Raw genomic sequence first — 12386 nt, 5'->3', positions numbered from 1 at the left:
ACTCAGTAAATGTCCAGCAGCAGCCTCTACTCAGTAAATGACCAACAGCAGCCTCTAGTCAGTAAATGACCAGCAGCAGCCTCCAGTCAGTAAATGACCAGCAGCAGCCTCCACTCAGTAAATGTCCAGCAGCAGCCTCCACTCAGTAAATGACCAGCAGCAGCCTCTAATCAGTAAATGTCCAGCAGCAGCCTCCACTCAGTAAATGTCCAGCAGCAGCCTCTAGTCAGTAAATGACCAACAGCAGCCTCCACTCAGTAAATAACCAGCAGAAGCCTCTACTCAGTAAATGTCCAGCAGCAGCCTCCAGTCAGTAAATGTCCAGCAGCAGCATCCACTCAGTAAATGTCCAGCAGCAGCATCCACTCAGTAAATGTCCAGCAGCAGCATCCACTCAGTAAATGTCCAGCAGCAGCATCTAGTCAGTAAATGACCAACAGCAGCCTCCACTCAGTAAATAACCAGCAGCAGCCTCTAGTCAGTAAATGACCAGCAGCAGCCTCTAGTCAGTAAATGACCAGCAGCAGCCTCTAGTCAGTAAATGACCAGCAGCAGCCCTCACTCAGTAAATGTCCAGCAGCAGCCTCTAATCAGTAAATGTCCAGCAGCAGCCTCCACTCAGTAAATGTCCAGCAGCAGCCTCTACTCAGTAAATGACCAACAGCAGCCTCTAGTCAGTAAATGACCAGCAGCAGCCTCTAGTCAGTAAATGACCAGCAGCAGCCCTCACTCAGTAAATGTCCAGCAGCAGCCTCCACTCAGTAAATGACCAGCAGCAGCCTCCACTCAGTAAATGTCCAGCAGCAGCCTCTACTCAGTAAATGACCAACAACAGCCTCTAGTCAGTAAATGACCAGCAGCAGCCTCTAGTCAGTAAATGACCAGCAGCAGCCTCCACTCAGTAAATGTCCAGCAGCAGCCTCCACTCAGTAAATGACCAGCAGCAGCCTCTAATCAGTAAATGTCCAGCAGCAGCCTCCACTCAGTAAATGTCCAGCAGCAGCCTCTAGTCAGTAAATGACCAGCAGCAGCCTCCACTCAGTAAACGTCCAGCAGCAGCCTCCACTCAGTAAATGTCCAGCAGCAGCCTCCAATCAGTAAATGTCCAGCAGCAGCATCCACTCAGTAAATGTCCAGCAGCAGCCTCTAGTCAGTAAATGACCAGCAGCATCCTCCACTCAGTAAATATCCAGCAGCAGCCTCCACTCAGTAAATGGCCAGCAGCAGCCTCTACTCAGTAAATGTCCAGCAGCAGCCTCTAGTCAGTAAATGACCAGCAGCAGCCTCCACTCAGTAAATGACCAGTAGCAGCCTCTAATCAGTAAATGTCCAGCAGCAGCCTCCACTCAGTAAATGTCCAGCAGCAGCCTCTAGTCAGTAAGTGACCAACAGCAGCCTCCACTCAGTAAATAACCAGCAGCAGCCTCTAGTCAGTAAATGACCAGCAGCAGCCTCCACTCAGTAAATGTCCAGCAGCAGCATCCACTCAGTAAATGTCTAGCAGCAGCCTCTAATCAGTAAATGTCCAGCAGCAGCCTCCACTCAGTAAATGTCCAGCAGCAGCCTCTAGTCAGTAAATGACCAGCAGCAGCCTCCACTCAGTAAATAACCAGTAGCAGACTCTAGTCAGTAAATATCCAGCAGCAGCCTCCACTCATTAAATGGCCAGCAGCAGCCTCTACTCAGTAAATGTCTAGCAGCAGCCTCCACTCAGTAAATGACCAGCAGCAGCCTCTAGTCAGTAAATGTCAGCAGCAGCCTCTAGTCAATAAATGTCCAGCAGCAGCCTCTAGTCAGTAAATGTCAGCAGCAGCCTCTAGTCAGTAAGTGACCAGCAGCAGCCTCTAGTCAGTAAATGTCCAGCAGCAGCCTCTAGTCAATAAATGACCGGCAGCCGCCTCTAGTCAGTAAATGACCAGCAGCAGCCTCTAGTCAGTAAATGTCCAGCAGCAGCCTCTAGTCAATAAATGACCAGCAGCCGCCTCTAGTCAGTAAATGACCGGCAGCCGCCTCTAGTCAGTAAATGACCAGTAGCAGCCTCCACTCAGTAAATGACCAGCAGCAGCCTCAACTCAGTAAATGACCAGCAGCAGCCTCCACTCAGTAAATGTCCAGCAGCAGCCTCTAGTCAATAAATGACTGGCAGCCGCCTCTATTCAGTAATAGACCAGCAGCAGCCTCCACTCAGTAAATGTCCAGCAGCAGCAGCAGCCTCCACTCAGTAAATGACCAGCAGCAGCCTCTAGTCAGTAAATGACCAGCAGCAGCCTCCACTCAGTAAATGACCAGCAGCAGCCTCTAGTCAGTAAATGACCAGCAGCAGCCTCCACTCAGTAAATGACCAGCAGCAGCCTCCACTCAGTAAATGTCCAGCCGCAGCCTCTAGTCAGTAAATGTCAGCAGCAGCCTCTAGTCAGTAAGTGACCAGCAGCAGCCTCTAGTCAATAAATGACCGGCAGCAACCTCTAGTCAGTAAATGACCAGCAGCAGCCTCCACTCAGTAAATGACCAGCAGCAACCTCCACTTAGTAAATATCCAACAGCCTCTACTCAGTAAATGACCAGCAGCAGCCTCCACTCAGTAAATGTCCAGCAGCCTCTACTCAGTAGATGACCAGTAACTGTATAAATCAACAGTACCAGTAAAGGAAATCTTTTTAGGTTTACATGTATGGTGGTAAATAATAGAGACTCAAAATTGGCAGGTTTATTCCCATGTAAATGGACTCATATTGAATTTATTGCAACCAATTGAAATGACAATTTCATATATACAGTACACACAGTGGTGTATCTAGAAGAGACTGAGTCCTAATAGAAGAATTCTGCATGCCCCCACACATATACAGAATATTTTATTACACCTATACAGTATACACACATTTAAATATACTTATATATGCACACACATTCATACACTCTTACAGTCTTATTCAGTCATATTTACATTTATACACTCATGCATACAGTATATACACATTGACATATTTGGAAATATACATATTGTATATACACATCATATAAATACACTTTATACTAATCATATAGACACACATATAGTATATACACATCCTATACACATACAGAATATATTCACCATACATACACAGGCTTATAAAATACAGACACACTCACTATATAAACACTCACACACATATACACACATAGTATATACACGCCATAATCACATATATAACATATAAATAACATATACACATAGCATATACAAACATACAGCTTGTACATATTCACACACATTCATATACTGAAGTTTGCACTAACACACAGATATTTTCTTTCACACTTAAAGGGGTATTCCCACGAATATGTACTAAGGATAACAAAATAACACATTCTCTAATTCACGGTTATTAATAAAAATGGAGCATTTCACAGATATAAGTCCAACCTGTCAGTCCTGCTGTACACAATTTCAGTTGCCCCTAGACACGACCCTGTAACTTTTGACTTGGGGTCAGGCCACCATCTTGGATTTATCTTGTGAGATCCTGCAGATGAGATTTCTATCTCTCTGCTCTGAGCCTGTAGCTACGCCCCCTGTAAAGAGCTCACACTGATCACTTCCTGTCAGGAGATCGTGCTCAGAGAGAGAGGCTGCAAACAACAAACTATAAGCAGATGAGTAAAGGGGAAGGGGGAGGCAGGCACATATCTGTGAGATGTAGAAGAGCTCACAGTGTAACAGCAGAAAAGTCAGTCAGCAGTGTCTGTCAGTCTCTTTGTAATCTCTCTCTTTCTAGTGTGTTAGAACAATGTCAGAAGCCAGATGAAAGTGTATATACACCTTTTACTCGGATAATCTAACCACATTGTCACCCCACAGAACTAGATGGATGATGTGATGTGTCTGCTAAGAGAGTCCCTGCCTACACCCTGGGATTTTGCACCAGCCTAGGTAGTGATAGGAGCTAAAACAACAATAACACTGTGTAACATTGTGAAGTAAGGGGTTAAAATGATCTTTATTCTATTAACATTACTAGGGGATAAATATGTGAGAATTTTCTTTCATGGGAAAACCCCTTTAAATATTCACTCAGTACAATATCTTCTCATACACAGTCACACACATACAGTAATAATCATTGATTTGACAGATGGCATCACCCCCACCACTCAGGGTATTGATAGAGGTGGTCTGTAGCACATGATGTCTCAACAACATGAGAGGAGAAGGATCAGATGATTCCCCCCCCCCATTTTTCTATTTATTTTTCCCTATTGTTCCTTCCCTTCCCCCTCCCTTGGGATTCTGATATTTGCTGCCTTTCTCTTGTTCCTTCCCTTCCCCCTCCCTTGGGATTCTGATATTTGCTGCCTTTCTCTGTTTAAATAAAGAATTTATTAATAAAAATAACTACAACAGAATCATTTTATGTTAATTCAGCAAATAGAGACACACCCCATAGAGAATAAAAAGTTACCGGTCCCTTAAAGGGTTCGGCCACTGTACCTTATGTTTTTTGTAATGTGATGTATAAGTGTTGGTGGTGTTATATTAGGTAATATATATATATATATATATATATATATATCCATTATTAGTTCTGTACCAGTTTCTTGATATGTAAAGTAAACCCTCCTGTCTTTTACCTCATCAGTTAGACATTCCTGTCCATAAAATGGCCGCAGATGGAGGGTCATGTGATCTCTGTGTCTGTCGATGAACAAGTGATCACACAACCTTCCATCTGCAGCCATTTTATGGACAGGAATATCTGGCTGAGGGAAAAAAGAAGGAGGCTTCACTTCACATATCAAGAAACCAGTGTAGAACTTTTATCAGATAGGTAAATTACCTAAAATTCTTCACTTACACACCCCTACACTTACACACACATTACAAAAATCACAATGTAAAGTGGCCAACCCCTTTAAAGTATGAGATAATTGACATTTCCGTTTCTGAGGACCACATCTTAGATGGAACTTCAGATGTGTCAGTATATGGAAACATCTACCTAGAGAAACAGTTTGCACTGGAAGCTTTGAATCCCTATTCTCTTACATTTAATCAATACAGCATTCATGCTTAATGCTTGTGTGGGGGATATGAGATGACAAATCTTGGTTTATTCCAGGAATCTCTATGTTATAAGCTAATGAAAAAGTTTAATTTATGCTTGATAAACAAACATTTACCAAATGTGAGCATTCTGCATGATATTAAATATCAATCAATCTCAAAAACACTGGTAATTAAATGGATTCATCACCAAAATGGTTCCCCAGCACTTTCCCATTCTCTGTAGTATTGGTTTTCTATGTGACATATATTTATATTGTGGAGATGTAGAAAAGAGACTGCATTAATATGTACAAACCCATCTGCATTAAATAAAAGTTTATTACACTTCTGCTGTGTTGGGGAATCCAATTGTAACATTTCACTTGGCTGCCTGGAAAACATTTTGTCATTCAATCCTTTTGGCTTGTGGTTTTGATGGCTTGTGCCAGGTATAACACATTAGCCTCTTTTCTACCTTTTTAATCTACTTTACTTATATCAATAAGTGAACCTTTTAGCAGAAATCAGTCTAATAAACAAATTAACATCCTTCCAGGTGATTTTTTCATGTACAACCTTGATGACATCATGCATGTAAATTGGAGTCTTGGAGGCGAGAGATCAGCATTGAAGTTAAACTCTCCCTCCTCTTTACTGTGATTCAGATCATGCACCAGACTAACGGACATCCATAGAATGCAGAACCGTAAATCACAGTGAAGGGGTATTTCATACAATCGATTTTGATCTCACTTCAAAGTCAATGCTGGACCATAAAAGAAATATGATGTGAAAGGCGTTAACCTGCTTGACAACATTCTGGAAATGGTTAATCAGACAAATTTCTCATTCTTAAATATTAATTTTCAATACTATTTTTGCCATCTAGCAGTATATTTGAGTAGGAATCTACATTTTCTTTTCAATTAAAGGGGTTTTCTAAGGCTAAACTAGTGTTCAACGATCACTACCATAGGATATGAATATTAGATCAATGTATAGTGGCACCTGGTATCTCCACCGAATAGGCTTAGATCACAGTGTGTGGTGAAGAGCTCAACTCTGTACATTGTATATCACTTGAATTGGACTAAGATGTAAACAGGATGTGTAACCAATGAACATGATGTCACATACCTGAAAAACTGGAGCAGAACTCTTTGGAGAGCCACTGCCACTGTGAACAGCTGTTTGGTAAGGGGTGTCCAGTATTGGAATCACATTAATATGAAATTAGCTATCCTAAAAATAACTCATCAATATTTTATTTGTGCTGAGGACAATCTTTTTTTTTTCAAAGGATCTCCAAAAAATAAACTGATCACAGAGCATTGTGGGAGAATATCATACAAGTGTTAAGTCTCCCTGTAACATGATTTAAAGAGAAATTGCTGCATAAATTTAAGAAAGGTTAAGCATTAGGTATTGGGGGGAATTCACAGTCACTCTGAGTAAATACGGCTCTGAAGTCTGCCAGTTCAGACCTTTGAGCATGTACACTATAGTAAATGTAGGGGGACAGGCATTCATGACCCTTCCCACCCTATGCCTGCCCAGTTCCCCACCCACTCTCTGCCTTGACATGCCCAAAGTGGCGTGCAGGTGGGAGAAGCCAAACTGGCAGAGAGGGGGAGATTCTTCTGCCTTCTCTGGTAGAAAATTGGCGCATACATTGCACCATTAACAGACATTGATGTTAGTCAATCTTATTGGTAAACTAGTGAGAAAGAAATGTTGAAAGAAGGAGTGGGATACTATCCTGGAGTAAAGGGGATTAGTCTATCTATATAAAGGGTCTGTACTTATTTAAGATTAAATGACAACAGAATTTTATAAGCATAGGTCCCGTTTGTTGTAGAAAATCTGGCCTGTGTTTAGTAAACTTTATTTACAAACCTATTGGTCCTTTAGCACTACCTAGGCTACCAAAATATTTGTTTTCAAACTGTCAGAAGACAGAACAGAGCTTTTTTGGCCAGGTCTATTAAAATGTACTTTTAATTACCAGTATTAAAAAGAAAACTGAGTATTTGAGTTCTGATACTTCCCTAAGCTTAAGTCCCAGCGTAGATGCGATCCTTAACCTGTTGCACATGTGATAGGTTTTTGCACATGCACAATAACTTGTTAACTGTAATACACAGATGTCTATGCTGCGCATGCGTGAAGTTTTGCAGCTAAAAGAGAACATTTATTTGATATCAGCCCACACCACATGATTCACAAGCACAATGACATAAGTTGATGTTGTCTTCCCTTATTCTAGTCCTTGCCAGTGACATTAATGTTGTACTACTTATACATAATTTCCAGAGGTACCTATGACAATTATTGGATCGGTAAGGTGTAATCACATAAATTTGGGCTCATCCTATACTAGTGGCTGACCTGGTTTTTCTAATGGTTTGCTTCCGGTATGTTCCACCCATAAATGATATAGTGTGGCTGTAACTCTTCCCATTTATAAACCCCTTATGCTGCTAGTTTCCTGGGCAAAACATGCCAGGGGGCTTCTAGGGAGGGAACCTTAAATTATTTTAATGTGAAACATATTGCTTAGTAGTGTGTATAATCGCAGAGTAGACTGAATCAATTATTATCCTGATTTCAGGGAGCTTATGAGTTGGTGATTGCCACTTCTAGATTTGTGAGATTTTTAAAATTCATTCACTGAAGTGTAAATAAACACAAAAATTATGGTGAGGGCTCCAGGAGCAAGCCCCTGGGCTCCCACCACTTTACTCTTGTCTCTTGAAGCGATATTCAGTGGTGGTGCTACCTCGCTGCACATGCACCTGCCTCCGCACTGTGACGATGACCCACTAGCTCTGTCAGAGTGTGCCTGCATAGCTTGCTATATTCAATCCTCAAAGATCACTCAGTCCACCTGCCACCCACCTGCCGAGTGATCTGTGAAGAGAGAGAACTCTTAAAGAAGCAGTAGCTTGTGTGATTGGGACTACAGTTATATTGAGTAGTACTGCCACTGTGCCAGCCAGGCCAGCTGCTAAGCTAATATTTAAGTACGAGAAAGTTTAGAATATTAAAGATAATTTAGAATGGTAATGTGTACAAGTGCGATCAAAACTTATTTTCATAGCATCATAGTATATAAGATTGGAAAAAGACTCCGGTCCATCAAGTACAACCTATAAGAATTACCATAACCTGTGATATTTTTGCTCTCAAGAAAGGCATCCAGGCATCTTTTGAACATGTACAAAGAATCCACCATAACAACCTTCTGTAGCAGAAAGTTCTACCTGTCTATAGCAATAATAGAACCTCCTCTCCTCTCCTAGGATGGTCCACTGTTCTAGTTACAGGCCTAGGTATAAAAAGATCTTTGCAGAAAGCATATTTGGTTATTTGTACTTTGTACAAGTTATGTAGTTTATCATTATATTGTAGTCCACCCATTCCCCTAATAAGCTTGGTTTATCTACTCTACTCCTGTTACAGTTCTACCATGTCCTTTTCCTTACACTATTACATCCCATAATTGTATTTGCTTTATTAGCAGCTGCCTTCTACTGGTCCCTAAAATTAAGTTTTTATCTACATTAAACCTCATCAGCCATAACTCCGCCCATTCATTTAGCTTCCATAAAATCCCTCTGTAATGTTATACTATTGGCCACTGTATTAATTACTTTACAGAGCTTAGTATTATCTGCAAATATTGAAACTCTAGAGTGTAAATCCTCTATGAGGTCATTAATAAAAATATTAAAATGAATGGGGCCCAATAAAAAAGTTCAAACACACATAATTCACAGAAATAGAACTTCCCACCAATAAGATAGGTCTGACAGGACCTATCCCTAATAAACCCATGCTGAACCTGGATTTTAAGGTCATGTACAGTGAGATAGCATCTCTAATAAACCCCTCAAATATTTCCCTCACAACAAAAATCAAACTCGCAGATCTGAAGTTTTGCTGCTGTTATTTCAGTAGATTTTTAGGTAAAGTTAAAGGTTAAATAATTTTTTTTGATTGGCCGTAGACATCACATAATCACATGCCAGTGTACATTGTGAAACCTGCTGGAAATGTTACACTTTAGGTTTCCACGACTTCCACGATAATTGTTTATTGTTTTGTTGGTATGGTGTTTTGTTTCCATCACTTTTGATATTTTTTCTTCCCAGGCCCCACTTAAAAATGTACAAATTATCAGCCATTGCAACATCTTGTGGCAGAGTTCCACAGTCTCACTTCTTTTACAGTAAAGACTCCCTGTCTATAGAGATCACAAAAACACGTCTACTCTAGCTGTAGAGGATGTCCCCTTGTGTTGGCCACAAACCTAGACTATTTTATTTTTCAAATCAATATGTTTAAAAAAATATTAGTCTAGTTTTAAAACTATCATCCTGTCACTTCCACATTTTCTTTGCAGTTGTTACCTCTTCACCTAGATCTCTTTATTTTTTTTTTCAACTTACTTTTTTATTATTTTTTAACAATACAAACATTTCTATGCAAGCAACATATTACAGTAACACAGTATTACAGAAGTGGTATAAGCATATACCACATTTCTATAAAAGCAAATATGGAGAGATCACGAAGGACCTCTAAACATGACATAAAAAGTGAGAGACAAATCAAGTGTCTTAGTTACAGATATAATAATAAAGAGCAAGGTCTCTTTATACGTAGATAACTTAGGGTTCTCTTTTCACAGCTGAACATTTGTAAATTATTTTAGGAAATTTAGCAATCTGTCACAGGATACAGTTCTCAGTTGTGTCTCACAATATGGCACATCGTTTATTTTTTTTGGTGCATGAACAATTTTTGTATGACCACACCCCTTTTTCAGAAACCACGCCCCTTAGTCAGACTGGCTGGGAAATTGTCAAAAACAAAGAAGGTCTAAGAGCTTTGAAATGTGGCACAAGGCATTCAGGATGCCAGAAGTCTGGCCAAAGTAGATTAATACATCCCCTCGTTGTGTCAAAGGTCCATGTGGCTACTGTAAAACACATGTCTAAATTATGGTTACAGCAGGTAGCGGCTGTAAGCATGAGCAGCATTATTTTATATTATATTATAATTTATGCGCTTATCATATGTACAAAATAAAATCAGTAAGTCTACAATCAGGAAATAAAAACATATAAAAAGATATATTTACTGCCACATGTTAATTATTAACAAAAATGTACTCCATATTCTGTATGGGCAACCCAACTCCTATTCCTTGTGTATTGTACGGTATAACATATATCATTTTATTATCAGTTTGAAACAACTTGTCTTGTATTCCTCAGTTGGTCAAACAACCTTTCATGTTTCTACAAAGGTTAATTTTTGCATGTTGACTGTGTGCACTGCTAGAAGTATTGAGCTGAGAAATATATGACCATACGAAAGTCTACAGTCAGATACAAAATTCTAATAAATTGATTACTGTGTCACAGTCATTATTAAAAACTCTTTTGAAGCGTGACAGAAGCAGACTGGCTCCATTATTATTCCAGTCACAATCTAAAGCTCCAGATGAAACTGTGAAGCCGCCATTTGTTGTGCACGAGAACTAACAAACATCCATAGCCAGATGTTATCTAATATTTAATGTCCAAAGCTTGGATCTCTGACTTTAATATGTAGGTAATTATTATGGTAATAACATATCAAGCAGCATTTCTTTTTTTTTCTTTTTGAAAAATATTTATTCGGATTTCAGATTATAAGTATTGTTTTATTACCATCTCTAACTACTATATATAAGGCAATAGAATATAGGGAGAAGAAAAAAGACACCATTCTCTAGATAACTATTCAAACCTATTTTATTCTGAAGATGAAAAATGCACAGAATCATTATATACAGTTTATACTCAAGTATGAGCTGAATTTTTCAGCACAAAAAATGTGCTGAAAAACCCTAACTCGGCTTATACTCGAGTCAAGAAAAAACCCAAACCATGTACTCACCTTCCGACGCCCCCCCCCCCCTCCCAGCAGGTCCTCTTCAATCGAACGATGCTCCAGTATCTTCTCCCTGTCCCCACGCCGTTTGTCACAGGGATCGTGACGTTAGCCGCTCACTGACATTCTACTATGTGCACCGGCATCGGCACACAGAATAATGTCAGCGAGTGTCTGACGTCAAGATCCCTGTGACAGACGGTGCGGGGACACGGCGAAGATACTGGAGCATTGATCAATTGAAGATGACCTGACAGGGGACGTCGGAAGGTGAGTACACTGATTTTTTTTGTTTGCAGGCTACATACTCCAGGGGGCTGGGAGGCTATATACTACAGGGGGCTGGCAGGTTATACACTACAGGGGGCTGGCAGGCTATACACTACAGGGGGCTGTCTGGCTATACTCGTGTATATACGGTATATACACAGGGAAACACACAGCTCATATAAAACAGGTGGTTATTTCACCATGTGCAATGGTATTTTAGAATATCAGGTAATTCACCAGCATACATCTATTAAAAGTTGTGCCCCGCTTTCTCGAAACGTAAAGTTGACTAATCCCATTCACTCCATCAGTAGCCATTCCTGTCCTTAGAATAGCCGAAGATGAAGGGTCATGTGATCCGACTTTCATGACCAATCTACCTTCCTTGACCTTATGATAGTATTCATGAATCTAATCACAAGGTCACAAAGGTAGAACATCTACCTATTGTTCATAGACAGAAATCACATGACCCCCTCCCCGCCATCTGCTGCCATTTTATGGACAGGAATTGACAGCTGATGAAGTAAAATACATTTCTGAACCAGGGTCTTTACTTTACAGAACAGAACAGAATCCTTTTGCATTAATTCAGCAAACAGAGACACACCCCATAGAGAATAAACACGTACAGGTCCCTTGAAGGGGTCAGCCACATTACCTAATGTTTTTGTGTGGGTGGCAGGATATTAGGTAATTTACCAATATAAATATATTAAAAGTTCTGCTCCACTTTATTGATATGTAAAGTGAAGCCTCCTGTCTTTTACCTCAATAGCCAGACGTTTCTGACCATAAAATTGCTGCAGATAGAGGGTCATGTGATCTCAATCTTTCCATAAACAATTGCCAGAAGAGATCACATGACCCTCCATCAGCTGTCATTTTATGGACAGGAATGGCTGGCTGATGAGGGAAAAGAACAGGAGGCTTCACTTCACATATCAAACTTCTGCATTACTTTTAATCTAATATTTAAAGCTGAGTGTGTGTGTGTGTGTGTGTCCGCTAAAGGACTAATGTCATACATTAGGTTATGAGTCAACATTTTCACCCTGCATTTTCCAAAATACATTGTCTGCTGCTTCTGTGGCAGTTAGAAGCTGAGCTGTGATCGGTTGCTGTTTGCCACAGGTCATTTATA

At 40.2% G+C, this 12386-nt stretch overlaps 1 protein-coding gene across 1 annotated transcript in view; it reads left to right on the top strand.

The window, feature by feature from the left end:
- NETO1 (neuropilin and tolloid like 1) overlaps positions 1-12386 on the top strand; it is a 93534-nt gene that overhangs the window by 26390 nt on the left and 54758 nt on the right. The window lies entirely within an intron of this gene.

The sequence above is a fragment of the Engystomops pustulosus genome, chromosome 5 (assembly GCF_040894005.1).
Source record: "Engystomops pustulosus chromosome 5, aEngPut4.maternal, whole genome shotgun sequence".
NCBI classification, from domain to species: domain Eukaryota; kingdom Metazoa; phylum Chordata; class Amphibia; order Anura; family Leptodactylidae; genus Engystomops; species Engystomops pustulosus.
Note: the sequence above shows the minus strand (reverse complement) of the source record. Positions and strands in the feature narration are given on the sequence as shown.